Raw genomic sequence first — 15,757 nt, forward strand, 5'->3', positions numbered from 1 at the left:
TCACACAACATTTTGGAGAACTCTCAAGATTGCAAATTTCCTTACGATGCTTTCCTTCACCGTTAAAGCACATGATATTTTGATTGAAGTACACAACTCTGAAAAAATTAGAGCTACATGCCCGGAATCGAACTCCCAACCTCCCGAATAGGAGGCAAACGTCTTAACCACTTGGCTATTATGATATACTATATCAGCTGTTATTAATTTCTTAAGTATCCAAGTTTTCCACCAGCTCTTGACATATATCGGGCGTTGTTTTCCCGCGTACAATCTCAGCACTCGATCACGCTTGAACCTCCATACTTCCGATATACGAAGGCTTCAATTTCCTGGATATGTACAAAGTAAGCGGATAATATTTTCAAAGGAGATTGTGTAGTGCTAGAGAATATCAAACTATGGTGTATAGCGTTCTTGGTAATTCTTATGTGTACCTACTGTGTAGATAGTTCAACATATTTTTTAACCGAAGACATCCGCTGCTAGAGATTAAGGTCTCTTGTAGGGACTTCCACACGCCACGGTCTAACACCAGCACCCTAAACCAGCGGCTTCCTGCGACTCGTTTTTATGTCGTCTGCCCACCTAGCAGAGAGTTTTCCAGAACTGTGATTTTCGGTGCGATTTTGCCATTCCTTGTGGTTGGACCTTCGGATCCCAAGGTCTATCCGTTTTTAAAATTATGTGCCCTGCCCATTGTTGATTTAGTTTCGCAAACTATGTCGGTTACTGTAGTTCCCCTACAGATCTCCATTTCTAATTTGATCACATAGAGAAGCCAAGTATTGCCCTCTCCAGCGCCTGCTGAGTGGTGCTAAGGCGGTGTAGGAGCGAAACGTGCATCGAGTGTGGTCTGGTGGATTTGTGTGGTGGTACTTGGGGCTTGCTTGGTGGTTGGCTTTTCCTGCCAAATATGGTCTGCCAATCCCATTGGCTAAAAACCGTATTTTGACATTGATGCTGTACTTTAATGATTGATATATTTTTAGCAGATAAAGGGGCTGGTGATAAAGTGTTTTGTACTAGTTAACTTTAGTTGTACAAGCACAAGTATAAACCATTGCGAAGCATCATCTGGGATACGGGTCTTATTTCTAACTTTTAGTATCTCGTTGGAACGTGTTCGCTTCGTTTTGGTTCCTTTAGTTCGCACGGAGTGGAGTTTATTCGCAGGAAGTTGTTCTATAAATAAATTCTTGCACTATACCGTCGATATTCAATTCGAAATCCATTAGGGATTTATTTTATCTCACTTTTTCTCCGCAGTGGTGTCTAGGGATTTGGACCAAAACCAGGAACACTAATAGTGTCTCTTCCAGTCTATCTGTCCGTCTGTTTGTGTGTCAGAAAGCTGTAAGTTTGAAGTTTAGTAGGTAGGTAGGTAGGTACAGTTATAGAAACATAAATAGCAACTTTAAATGCCAACTATTAATTTCTATACTTACCTATTGTTTTTGCCTGGAATCAAATCTCGAACCTCCTACTTAGCAAGACCCCAACCTCCTAATTCCTCCTCCTACCTACCAAGATCACAAAAGTGGGAATCAGTTAGTCAAAAAATATCTACTTTGTTGATTAACTGATTCCCACGAAATCGTAATTTTGGTTTAAGGTTTTTTAAACATCCAGATGAAAAATCATAAAATCCTGTCTTTTTCCTCTTTCCTTAATACATCTATAGTACGCGACAGGTCAAGATGGCAATCGGGGTGGGGATTCGGAAGGTACCTGTGCAGGGTCGTAGGTACCGCTTACCCGCACAGCCCCTGCGGCTAAGTCGGTGCGGGATAGCCCGGGTGACGTGCGGGTGTGCGGGGCGTCCCCCCGCCTCGTTCTCTGATTGCCATCTCGACCTGTTGAATACTATTCCACAAAAAATAAATTACAAAAATAAGTAGGTAGGTATATAACGTAAACAATGGAGAGAATATAAAATATAAAAGAATATTATGATTTAGCAAAACAACGAAAGCACACAAGCTGTGACGTAACGTCGTACAAAAGGTACGGAATATCTGAATATTTGGGCGGAGAATCCGCAAGGTTGTCTCGACTGTGGTAATCTGACAGCGGAGAGACGAGATCTCGGAAGCTGGGACACCGGGACCAGCTTTATTTTTTGTGAACTCTTTCTTTTACAAATTTAATTAGCTGATGCCCGAGATATTTCCTCGTGCGCAAATTCTCAAAATCCTTTAAATCCTTAAAATGTTGTTGAATTTCTCTTTAACCACTACCTACATTATAAATGCAAAAGTGTCTTTGTTTGTTGCTTTATTGGTTTGTTCTTCAATCAAGCCACAACGGAGCAATGGTTCGACATGTTTTGTTCCAGGGCATAGTTAAAGACCTGGAGAATGACATACTTAGGCTACTTTTTATCTCGAAAAATCAAAGAATCCACGGGTTTTATCTCTAAAACTTAACATTAGCTAGCTACTCATACAACGCATACAAATAATGTAAATATGTATAATTGAAAAGAGCGACCGCCAAGTTTCTTGCTGGTTCTTGAAATCTAAATTAATATTATAAAGAGCTAAAGTTTGTAAGTTTGTTAGTAGGAGGTAATCTCTGAAACACCGAACGGATGCTGAAAATTCTTTCACTAGTAGAAAGCTACATTAAAGCATAGGCTATATTTTATTTAAAAAAAAAAATAGAGATCCCTACGAAGATTGTAATAAGCGACCCATGCAAAGCTGGGGCGGGTTACTAGTAAATAATATAATATTTATATGTATTCATGAGAATTGAGAATGTTGTAAAAATTAAATGGGTATTCTGAACCAGTGGTAGATTCTTTTGACGATTCAGAAACACTTGCAAAAGTTTATTTCAATACAAGTGTAAATTAAAAATTTATAACACCCCCGACAAGTGAAGGTTACAGTAACTAGAAAAGAGCTGATAACTTTCAAACGGCTGAACTGATTTTCTTGGATTATAGTTGGAACACTCTCGATCAAGCCACCTTTCAAAAAAAAAATAACTAAATTAAAATCGGTTCATTAGTTTAGGAGCTACGATGCCACAGACAGATACACAGATACACACGTCAAACTTATAACACCCTTCTTTTTGGGTCGGGGGTTAAAAATATATTTGAATTTTAATTATTTTTATTATGTGAAACAGCACTAAGAAAGAATTTTCAGAGACGGGACAGCTAGTATATTCAATGTGGCTGGGAATTCGTAAGGTTGTCCCAATCCTGGGTAATCCGACAGTGGAGTGAGACGAGATCCCGGAGGCCGGGATATCGGGCCCGTGTTGCCGGAAATACAATCAACTAAATGTCCAAATATTCCTTAAGACTTTTAACTTTTTGGGTAAACCTAAAAAGCGATGATACCTACTGTAGTGTTGGTTAAGACCGGACGGCCGCCTATACTTTTTTTATTAGGGTTCGACACCAAATTGGTAAAAATAGAACCCTTATGGGGCGGTTCTCTCCGTCTGTCTGTCCGTCTGTCACAGTCGATTATATTTAAGTAACTACTATAGTACATCATACTGATATAATATTATAAAATATGCGCAAGTTTGTTTGTTTGTTGGTTTGTCCTTCAATCACGTTCCAACAGAGCAATTGATCGACTTGATTTTTTGCATGGTCAAAGGCCTGGAGAGTAACATAGGCTGCTTTTTATCCCCGAAAATCAAAGAGTTTCCACGGGATTTTAAAAACCTAAATCCACGCGGATGAAGTCGCGGGCATCAGCTAGTAGTATAAACGTGCAATGCTAGGCTTCATTGGTTTTCAATCTACCCGCCTATCTCATTGATATCCTGAATGCGTGTTATTGGCTCACCCATACGTACCCGGATATCCTTCGCCCTTTGACGATGAAATATTGAAACATCAAAGCTAATACGTCAGAGAGGCAATCCTATCATATAGTCCGTACAAAATGACTTCTCACGCGCCATTTTAACTCTATGGGTCAACTGTCTAACCACTGCGCCAGGGAGTTGGAAGGTGGTCGAAATTATTATTAACTAGATGATGCCCGCGACGTCGTCCGCGTGGATTTAAGTTTTTTGAAATCCCTTGGTAACTCTTTTTTCCGGGATATAAAGTAGCCTAAGTGCTAATCCTGGATATTATCTATCTCTATTCCAAATTTTAGCCAAATCCGTCCAGTAGTTTTTGCGTGAAAAAGTAACAAACATACACATATACACAAACTTTCGCCTTTATAATATTGCGTGACAACTTAATTTGGTCGGTTCATAGCGAGACATAGCCTGGCGATAACTTTGCCCCCGTTTTGTTGTCCGTCTGAATGGACCCTTAAAATATATGTCACAGTATGTGGCACAGTACCGCCCGCCCCGGGGAGCGCAACTCATGTCACTGTCGGATTACCCGGACACGACAACCGCCATGCTAATATTCGATATTCCAATCCCTTTGTGGCGAAATCACATTTTTTTATTGTTTGCTGTTTTCGTTGCCAGATGTTATAAATTGCGCATATTGTGTCCTAGCTCTATTGTTTTCTGTGGGCATTAAAATCTGTCACAGGTTCACAAAGCCAAAGTAGTTATCAATCAATCCATCAATCAATCAGCCTGTTTGCGTCCACTGCTGGACATAGGCCTTCCGAAGAGCGCGCCACCATACACAATCCTCCGCCTTCCTCATCCACCCACTTCCCGCTATCCTCTTAAAGTCATCAGTCCAGAGGGTTGGAGGTCGTCTCTGCGCTTGCTGATACGCGGTCTCCCCTCCTGAACACGCCTGTCCCAGCGGCCATTAAAAACAAAGTAGTTATAGTCCGTACAAAATAAATGATAAAAGTACACCATTTTAATGCACCTGCACCAGGAGGAGGCGAAAAATATCTCGGCTAAGAAGCTGCTGCTGTTCCTGGCGGCAACTAGTACCTATTGTACGACAAATGTAAAACGGTGGCGATCATAATAGAACGGCATGACAGTTGAGCCATAGACTTAAAATGGCGCGTAAAATCTTCTGTAAAGATATTAATTAATTATCTTCACAGAAGATTTAAGAACTTGAAGAGTATTGCAAGCTTTCAAATTGGCATAAATATCCTAACTAGGGCTTTTGGCCTCACTCCAAACTACTTAAGCCACTTTAGTTTTTGACACGAGATTTGATAGTTAAACTTGGGAAATAAAGATGATGGTGTTGCAATGAAGTCGAAGATGCTGCACTAAAACTCACTAAAGCTCACTAAAGTGTGCAATTGGTGCAGATAGTTGGAAACTGTTCAAGTTTTCTCTTTAAATCTGAACGCGTGAAGTTAAATAATTAAATGTTTTGTACTTGAAAGAATGATTATTTGTTCTTTTGTGGCGATGTCAATATGAACCTAAGACGGACAACTCACAATGATCTCACTAGATGGCACCATAAGTATCTTCAATCACTCACTATGAAGCCTGTATCACGCTAACGAAGTTTTAATCTCAAAAGATGACATATTTATTATTCAAGTTTCAAGACGCAGAAGGACTTACATTAAGGAAGACATTCGCTTGGTATAAAATCTTCCTATCGTTACGGTCAAGCACGCTCCCCGCTCCTGTACACTTTGTAGAATAGAATAGAATATATTTATTTTTATACAAATAAACTTCTACAAGTGCTTTTGAATCCTCGAAATAATTTACCACTGGTTCGGAAGAACCAGCCAGGTGGTTGCTCTTTTCAAATGTGCAATTTGCAATGAAGTGCTTTGCATTCTGTACTAGTTAGTATAGTAATTAGCTCCCATCTAACAAAGGATTTTCAGAAACACCATCCAAGCAAAGCAGGGATGGGTCAGCTAGTTAAAACTAAACATTCAAACGAACGCCAACTATCATATCTAAGTAGTAATTAGCTTGGAAGAACATTGCCCTGAAGTTGTTACTAATGGTTGATAACTTTCCGTAAGCCACTCGCGGTCAAAACGTTCCGACTCCACTCCTTAACGACCATCGCTCGTTACAACGAAAGGTTTCGGCTATTCTTGAAAATTAACAGCTTAACCCCATAACCAGTGAAACAAGACCTTCCACACCTCCCTCATTAAAAGATACTTGGAGTAATTTCCAGGAGTCGTATGCTTGGGTGAGTATCAAGGTAAATTGGTTGGGTGTTTGACGATGCTGCATAAACTTTTATGCGTTTGAAATAGCCCGAAAATTGCTAATTTCGCGTTTTCGAAGCGTGGAGCAGCAGTTCAGTTGTATCCTCAACTAGAGATCTTGATTAGAGTTGATGCAGTGTTATGATGATCATTAATGGCTAACGGGTTATGGTGATGAGAGGAAGGATTTTGTGATTTCCATACTTGAAGTGATCGTAAAAGATTATTAGATGATGGAATTTATATTTAAACTCGTAGAGATATTTGTATAGAATCACAATATGCCTATTAATATTACTAATATTATACGAAAATAAAAAAAAATAAAAAAATTAGGCCTTAAAATAGGCCTTCGAATTTCTGACTTCTGAATTGGAGGCCGAAGTCTTAATAACCACTGAGATATCCTGAAGCTAACATTAACTTTACATAAATCTGTCATTGTTATGGAGATTATCTCGAGAAACCGTCATGATGCAGGTGTCATCAATATAAAATAAAAACCGGCCAAGTGTGACTCAGACTCGCGCACTGAGGGTTCCGTACTCGGGTATTTTTTTCGACATTTTGTCGACATAAATTAAAAACTTTGAAAATTGAAAATACTAATTATTTACACACATTTAAATTTTTTTGTGATGTAACCACAACTTCACGGTTTTCGGATTCTCACCTTACTTCTGCTATAAGACCTACCTGTGTGCCAAATTTCATGATTCTAGGTCAACGGGACGATAGGTGTTCTTGACAGACACGACAGACAACAAAGTGATCCTATGAGGGTTCCGTTTTTCCTTTTGAGGTAAGGAACCTTAAAAATATAATTTCAACGGAAAACCGTGCGCAGTAAAACCAGCACGTCAGGACGTGTCCCGGCGGATTCCAGGGACAATATGGCGACCAGTGACCTGGAAACCAGGGGGTGATGAACTGGAGCGACGTACGGGCTGCGGTGCCGCTTGCTTTTACCGACATAAATATATTTTTGAAGAATTTTCACGTTGGAAATAGTGCTAGATTTTAGGAAGTTTTCTGATTCTACAGATAGGTGGTCAACCATCGTTTCACCTAGGCTTGCCAGATGCCCCGTTTTTTAGCCCCGGTCACCCCGTATTTCAGGGTATGATAATATGGAAACCCGTAATTGTGAAAAAGATACGGGGCAAATAAAGCTCCCGTATTTTTTACAAATTCAGCCGGAGCTGGCTGGCTTCTTTTTCTTTTTATTGTTACAACTCTCTGGTACAAAATAAAAAATAAAATAAAGGAAAATTACTTAGGTAAGTACTAAATACTTAAGTAAAGTAAGCCGGAATATAATCCAAAACCTTTTGTTAGGTGATTGTTTATCTACGCTAGAGGGGTAGTTAATTAGCCCCACAATTCAGCCACCTCAAAAAGTGATAAATTACGGAATTTCTCAAGACGGCCCAAATATATTACCAGTGTTTCTGAGATAACACCAAACTATAGTTTATACGTATTTAGGCGGCACGACCACAAACGACTAGACCTACAATTTCACAGCTGTGACTCCAAGACCAACCAAATAACTTTGAAATTTCAACTCCACTAAAATAAACCTTAAGTCTTTGGACATAAGGTTGGGGTGCAGATCAAGATAAGTGGTTATCTTAACCGTAATAGCTTAGGACGGTCATGTTAGGCAAGTGGGTTATATAAGTGGGTTAACATTGAAAAAGGACATCTTATCTGTTTGTAGTTTCCTTGTTATGTTACTTGTACAGCTTGATCTATGGGGACAATAATAGCTACTGATTCGAGGCCTATTTCTTATCTGAATGGCTTTGTAAATTAGATAGGTACCTATTCCTACTAGACACTAGTCCTACATCAATGGTTTTTTTAACCCCCGACCCAAAAAGAGGGGTGTTATAAGTTTGACGTGTGTGTCTGTCTATCTGTGTGTCTGTGTATCTGTGTATCTGTGTATCTGTCTGTGGCATCGTAGCGCCTAAACGAATGAACCGATTTTAATTTAGTTTTTTTTGTTTGAAAGGTGGCTTGATCGAGAGTGTTCTTAGCTATAATTCAAGAAAATCGGTTCAGCCGTTTAAAAGTTATCAGCTATTTTCTAGTTTTCTTGTAGAAAAGAAGGTTAGATAACCCTTAGGTTCATAATATTCAAGTGTCAATTGACAAATGTCAAATTGACAAAGTAAATAAATAAATAAATAAATAAATAAATAAATGTCAAGCTGTCAAGATGGACGTTGCCTAGATATACATAATTATTTATTTGAAAATGATTTGTCGGGGGTGTTGAAAATTTTTAATTTACACTTGTTTTAAATTGAGATAAGTGCAAGTTAGCCTTTGACTGCAATTCCACCTGGTGGTAAGTGATGATGCAGTCTAAGATGGAAGCAAGATAAAGAGGTATGGTTTTTATTAAACCCATACTCCCTTTGGTTTTTACATGGCATTGTATCGGAACGCTAAATCGCTTGGCGGCCGTCGATCCTGGTCACTCTCCGGTCGTGTCGGATTTCCGTTCCATCGGGCTATGAGAGTGAGGGAATAGAAAGTGCACCTGTATTTGCGCGCACACACACTTGTGCACTATAACATATGTTCCGCGGCTAAGCTCTAGTAAGATTGACAGTCGTGGTCGAAATTCGGTTGGGTGGATATTATTATCATGTTTTAGGAAGGTACTATAGGAAACAGATTTGTAAGTCAACTGCGAAAGGAAATCTATACTAATAAATAAAATTGGAGTGTCGATGAGTGTAATTTCGAAATAACTACCGCATATTAAGGTCATATATATATTATATTTGAACGATACTATAACTGAATCACACGTTTTTAAAATTTTTGTCTGTCTGTCTGTCTGTCTGTCTGTCTGTTTGAAAAGGCTAATCTTGGGAACGGCTGAACCGATTTTGACGGGATTTTCACAGACAAGTAGAGAATTGACCAGGGAGTAACAGGAGGAGGCTACTTTTAAACCGACTTTGAAAAAGGGAGTTGTGTTTTTCTACCTATGTACACCGAAATCTCCGAGATTTCTGAACCGATTTGTGTCATTTCTTTTTTAATCGATAGAGGAACTTTGCGACATTGTTTCATAAAAAATTTGGGGTCCAACTCCTCAATCCTGATGCTGCAGGGGATCTGACCAATCCACGCGGGCGAAGCTGCGGGCATCAGCTAGTATTAAATATGGCTGTTTTTCTTGAGCCTGGGCGTTTAAAGACCCCATGCGACCGATCCCGGGTTAATTAAGAGGTAATCAACTCGTTTCATTAAAGCACATGAAAGCCTCCAGAGGGCTAATAAGTAAACCGCAGATAAATATTGCGCAAGTATGGTGGCACACCACACCGCGCAGTAAAAATGGTTTAAATAAAAACGAAATTGTTTCTAAACTGTTTCTGAGAGGAGACCTGTGCTCAGTAGTGGGCCAGTGATAAGTTGATCAGGGTATGGATGAAATCTGCAAATTTGCTCAAACAAACAAACTGCCTGGAACAATAAATAATTGCTCACCTTACTTGAAAGTTTTGTGATCATTGAGTTAAATGACATAGACCTTGTACCTATTTCGAACAAAATACATAAGTAGTACTTTTTTACTCTGTGAAATGACTCTGGACATCCAGTAATAAGCAAAACAAATTATATTTTTTGTTTGGAATGACAAGTCTAGTACCTATGTAGCAAGTATATAGAAGTCGTTGGTTTTGACCAACAATTCTGATTTTGTATTTTGTCAGCTTATACAAAATATAATTTATTTTTGAAGATTACTTGCTTTGCCTAGCTTTTATTGGCTTTGATATTAATAAGTTTTTTTTTTGTGTTTGACAAGTTTCTAATCAATATACCTACAAAGTGCAAGCTCAGCAAAATCTGTATAGTAAAATCGACACCTCCCACGTAAGTTGTTGTAAGCCACAAAATTGCCATTTTGCGTTTTTTACATAATAATGTCTATTTTTATCTATTTTATATGTTCAATTAAAAAAAATCCTAAAAATGTTGTTTTTTAAAGCACTTATCAGGCGTATAATGTTGTATTTTTCAAACGAGGACGACGTAAAATATCATATCGACCTATACAACGTTTTATGCGGGGTGAAGTCGTACGTTTGCGCTTCGTATGTAACAGATACAACAGATCACGCCGGACTTCAAATGAAATGTTTGTAAATCAAGACACTGATATGTCACGGTTGTGTTTGCATTTTTTTATTTCATTATCGTATTTTAGTAATTTAATAGTGATGCCAAGCTAAACTGTTGTATAGATTACATACAACAATTTACGTCGTTGAGGACACCCAAAAACAGTATTGTATGATGACATACAACCGTTTACGTTGCAGAATTATAATAAATTTTGTGTTAAGTGATACATACAACATTTTACTTCAGCATTTATTTCTCAAAATTTTGTTGTATGATTACATGCTATATTTTACGTTGCTATGACATTGTTTTTTTTCTTACATACGACATTGTATACAATAAAACTATGTTAAAATTTAGTTTGATGGCGACGTAAACCTATGGTAGTCAATGAAATAACTAATCGGCTCATCATACCACTAGGTTACCATATAATTAACAAAAAAATCACTATTACAATATATTATTTCAGAGCCTACCTTTCCAATAAATAGGTTGGTAGAACCTGCCAGGTGGTGGAGTCCAATTTCTTTACGGCCTATCGTCCAAAAATAACAAATATTTTTTATGATTTTAAAGCTCATGGCCAGAAAAAGGCCAGAAATGATACTGTAGTCTTCAGCAAATGCACCTACCTACTGGCAGATCTCTATTGTACAAACACGTGACTTATGGATCTTTAATTTCGTTTTAAAGATACCATAGAGCGGAACAGGAACTCAAAAGTATTCACGAAAGATCTGTCTACTAAACAGGGCCTGCTGATACGACAAAAAACTGACAACACCTCATTTCAGCTAAACTTAAGCTCTTGAAATAAGTGGAGAAGTTCTATGGACAGTTATACACCACAATACAAAGACTTGTTGAAGATTTGGCTAAAGATCCCAGAGCTAAATTGACGGGACACTATACCCAAGATATCCCAGATGCCAGTATATACGAGATAAGTATGGCTCTCAAACAACTCAAGGATAAAAATTCGCTCGGTGATATCAGAATCACAGTAGAATTACTTAAGGTCTTTCAGTGATTTTCCAATCGCCATGAAGGGATTTTCAATCCCGTCATGGCGATAATGCCGTAATAAATAATAAGTAATGGTTAATTTGTTGCAATGTGGGCACAAAAGGTTAGTGAATCTTATATTCAAATCTAGTTCATTGCATAACGAAATTACAAAGTTACAAACATTACTCAAGAAGAGTCATAGACTCATCTCGCTGCTAAGCCATGTCTATAAGCTGTTGTTATCGTAAGTCGTTATGAATCGTCACAATAATAAGTTCGATGACTTTCAGCATCCCTAACAAGCTTGATTCTGAAAAATCTTAAGCACTATAGGTCACATTCATAAGCTGCGACATGTTATGCATAATATAACTGAAGGCTATTATAATAATCTGCCTCTTTGCTAAGCGTTTGTAAACTATGAGAAAGTTTTTGATTTGGTAGAAACTGGGGCTGTAATAAGGTCGCTATTGAGATGCTGAAACAACTGCCTGTTCATACAAATGCTGAAATAGAATCCTGTACAAAAACACCATGTCAGTCGACATATAGGACCAGACTAGGCCAGTCCAATTGCTGTGACAGGGTGCACATTGAGACGTAATTCTCTGAAACTCTTTACCGCTGCTTTGGAAGACGTCCTTATCTTTAAGCTTGGATTGGAATAAACTTGACATTAACATCAAAAGAAATTCACCTTCGATTTGTCGATGACATAGTCACTATCGCAGAAACTCTGGGATCCCCAGAGTTCCTACATTTACAGCTCAATGACCTTTGCAAAGTTTCACAAAAGATGGGCCTGAAAATGAACATGAGTAAGACGAAAATTATGTTTAATTCTTATGTCTCGGCCCACCCAGTAATCGTTGAGGGCTCTGCACTCGAAATTATAGAAAAGTGTGTAAGCCTGGAACCAGGTAGGTAAGTGCAATATCAAGAAACAGGTCAGCCAACGAATCCGACTCGGCGGCAGCGTACGGAAACTAAATTAGTCTTCGAACAGTGCGTGTTACCAGTGATGACATATTATGGATCTGAGATAATATGGTCACATATTATAATGGAATTCATAAGAAAGTTCAGAGTCACTAAGCGGGTAATTAGAGAGCTATATTTGAAGTTTCTCTACGTGATCGAATCTGGAATGTGGATATCGGTAGGAAAATTAGAGTAACCGGCATAAATGGGTTGCGAAGCTGAAGTGTAAATGGCCGGGGCACATAATTCGAAGGACCCATAGACGTTGAGGTCCCAAGGTGCTGGAACCTCGCACTGTAAGGCGCAGCGTTGACAGACTCCCACTAGGTGCACAGACGACATCAAACGAGTCACAAGGAGCCACTGGATTCAGGTGGTGCAAGACCGTGGCATATAGAAGTCCCTACAAGAGACCTATGTCCAGTAGTGGACATCCATTGCTTGGAAATGATGAATCGGACTACACATACTACATTTTTTTAAATACTAAACGACGTACACTGTTGTATTTAACACATACGATGACACTCAACCCGTTTTTTCCAGCGTAATTTGTTGTAAGTATCTTATACAACATTTTACAAAAATGAAACACGCCGTAAAATGTTGTATGAACAAAATCTCAGAAATGTGAAGTATTTCTATAAATTATCTTTCAGAATATGTGAAAGTACTGTAAACTATAACTAAATACCGAATTTCACAAAAATATATTGAAAAATGGAGCTTTAATTTCAATTTATATCTTTAAAACGCTCTACTGAAAAGTTGTAGTTTTGGGGATACAACAACTTACGTGGGAGGTGTCGAAATGTGCAATATGCAATGTGCACCGCCCAGTTTCTCACTACTCAAGCAGCAAGAAAATCAAGCAGTAGATGCACACCACTTCTATAATTATCCAACATTTTTAATTGATGGCTTAACAGTTGAATGCGATTTTACCTACACAAAATGCGGTTTAGGATAGAAACTGAAAACTCTTTGCACGTAGCTTAAATAACGTGGCATTTCGCTTGTAGAGCCAATTTAATGTAAATTTTTCTCTCATTGTGCCACCGACTTAACCCTTTCACCCCACAGCGTAACGGGGTAAATCACAAAGTAATTTGCCAAGTTGCTTTGTATCAAGGAAATTATATCCAACGACGACAAACAATTTGGGCGGAAATTACGCGACTCTTTACAATATCTTCATACTGTTGACAACGGTTTACCTTATAACGGTCTTGTAACTCTCAATTTTAAAAACCAAGTGCGAGTCAGACTTGCGCACTGAGGGTTCCGTACTGGAGTATTTTTTCCAACATTTTGCACGATAAATCAAAAAATATTATACATAAAAATAAATGAAAATCTGTTTCAGGATGTACAGGTAAAGCCCTTTCATATGATAGTCCACTTGGTATAGTTAGCTTATTTTGAAAATTGAAACACATTTTAATTTCCACCACAAATTCGCGATTTTCAGATTAATTCCTGTACTTGTGCTATAAGACCTACCTACCTACCAAAATTCTAGGTCAACGGGAAGTACCCTATAAGTTTCTTGACAGATAGACAGACAGACAGATAGACAGCAAAGTGATCCTATAAGGGTTCCGTTTTTCCTTTTGAGGTACGGAACCCTAAAAATTGACAGGCACTGGCCTCCGGAAGTCGGGGTTCGATCCTGGGCACGCACCTCTACATTTTCAGATCTATATACTATCTCATACTGAGAGGAGGGATGATTTTTGCTAGACCGAGCAGGGCCCGCGCCGCGCCGCGCTACGTCCGAGACACACAGATCGGGAATGTATGAGGTTACATCAGACTATACCATGTCCGAGTCTTCCGAGACTCGTCCGTGTTACGTTTCTACATACAAAATTGCAATCCGGGGATCGACTGCTCGTCGGACGTGCCTGGAACATAGCACGGCTCAGGCCCGGCACGGTCTAGTATAAATCATCCTTTAAGCTGAGATCAATAGAGCGCACTTGAACTTTGCTCAGACTGAAGACACTGTTAAAACGAGACAGCGTTATGCCGCTGGCATAAATCTGTCTCGGTTTAACTGAAACTTAAGTCTAAGCAAAGACAAAGTGTGCTCTATAGTTTTGAACCTGAGTGCTTGAGGCTCGTACCACGGAACACTCTTTAAAAATCCTTTATTTCTCTTTCGTTTATAAATCCAATATAAAATCGCTTTAAAGAGAAACCGATCTAAGCTTGAATTCACAGTAAATAGAAACTGAGATAGCCCTTTAAATAGATTCAAAAGAAATCCAGGTAAGTGAATTTTTTAAAAGGCTGTAGAAAATATTAAAAAGGGCTGAAAACATTAATTAAAAATCTAAGCCAAGCAGAATTTTATAAAAAGCCAAACCTAATTTAATTTACCTAAGTAATACATAATTGATAGTCTACGATTATACATAGGTACTAGGTACTACTTACCAAGTGTAAATCAAAAATTTATAACACCCCCGACAAGTGAAGGTTACAGTAACTAGAAAAGAGCTGATAACTTTCAAACGGCTGAACCGATTTTCTTGGATTATATTTAACTCGATCAAGCCACATTTCAAACAAAAAAAAACTAAATTAAAATCGGTTCATTAGTTTAGGAGCTACGATGCCACAGACAGATACACACGTCAAACTTATAACACCCCTCTTTATGAGTCGGGGGTTAAAAACTACTTTGTTTATTTAATACTACAATCCATACTGATAATATTTTATTTACGAAAGTGCATCTATCTGCTTGTATACCAGTTTCTTCTAGATGATCAGATTGAGACTTCGTCCACGTATAACTACCATAAAACTAAGGTCTTCAATGAGTGTGTCCTACCTGTGATGACGTATGGAGCGGAAATGTGGATAGTGACAGTTGGCCTCGTCCACCCTCGTCCACAAACAAAAAGTCACTCAACGCGCTATTGAGCCAGCTATATTGGTTACTAGCTGATGCCCGCAGCTTCGCCCGCGTGGATTTAGGTTTCTAAAAATCCCGTGGGAACTTTTGATTTCTCAGGACAACGTCGCAAAGTTTTTCTATCGATTAAAAAAAAAATTACGCAAATCGGTTCAGAAATCTCGGAGATTTCGGTGTACGTAGGTAGAAAAACACAACTCCCTTTTTGAAAGTCGGTTAAAAAAGTAGCCTATGTTACGCCCTGGTCAATCCTCTATTTGTCTGTGAAAATCCCGTCAAAATCGGTTCAGCCGTTCCGAAGATTAGCCTTTTCAAACAGACAGACAGACAGACAGACAGACAGACAGACAGACAGACAGACAGACAGACAGACAGACAAAAATTTTAAAACCGGGTGATTCAGTTATGGTATCGTTCAAATAGACATATGAGCTTAATATGAGGTAGTTATTTCGAAATTACAGACAGACACTTCAATTTTATTTATTAGTATAGATATAGATTACTCTCAGGGATAGAATCCGAGGAAATTTGCAGAAGGACAAAAGCGACTGATATAGCTCAAAGGATT

This window comes from Maniola jurtina, chromosome 18, assembly GCF_905333055.1.
Source record: "Maniola jurtina chromosome 18, ilManJurt1.1, whole genome shotgun sequence".
Lineage (NCBI taxonomy): Eukaryota > Metazoa > Arthropoda > Insecta > Lepidoptera > Nymphalidae > Maniola > Maniola jurtina.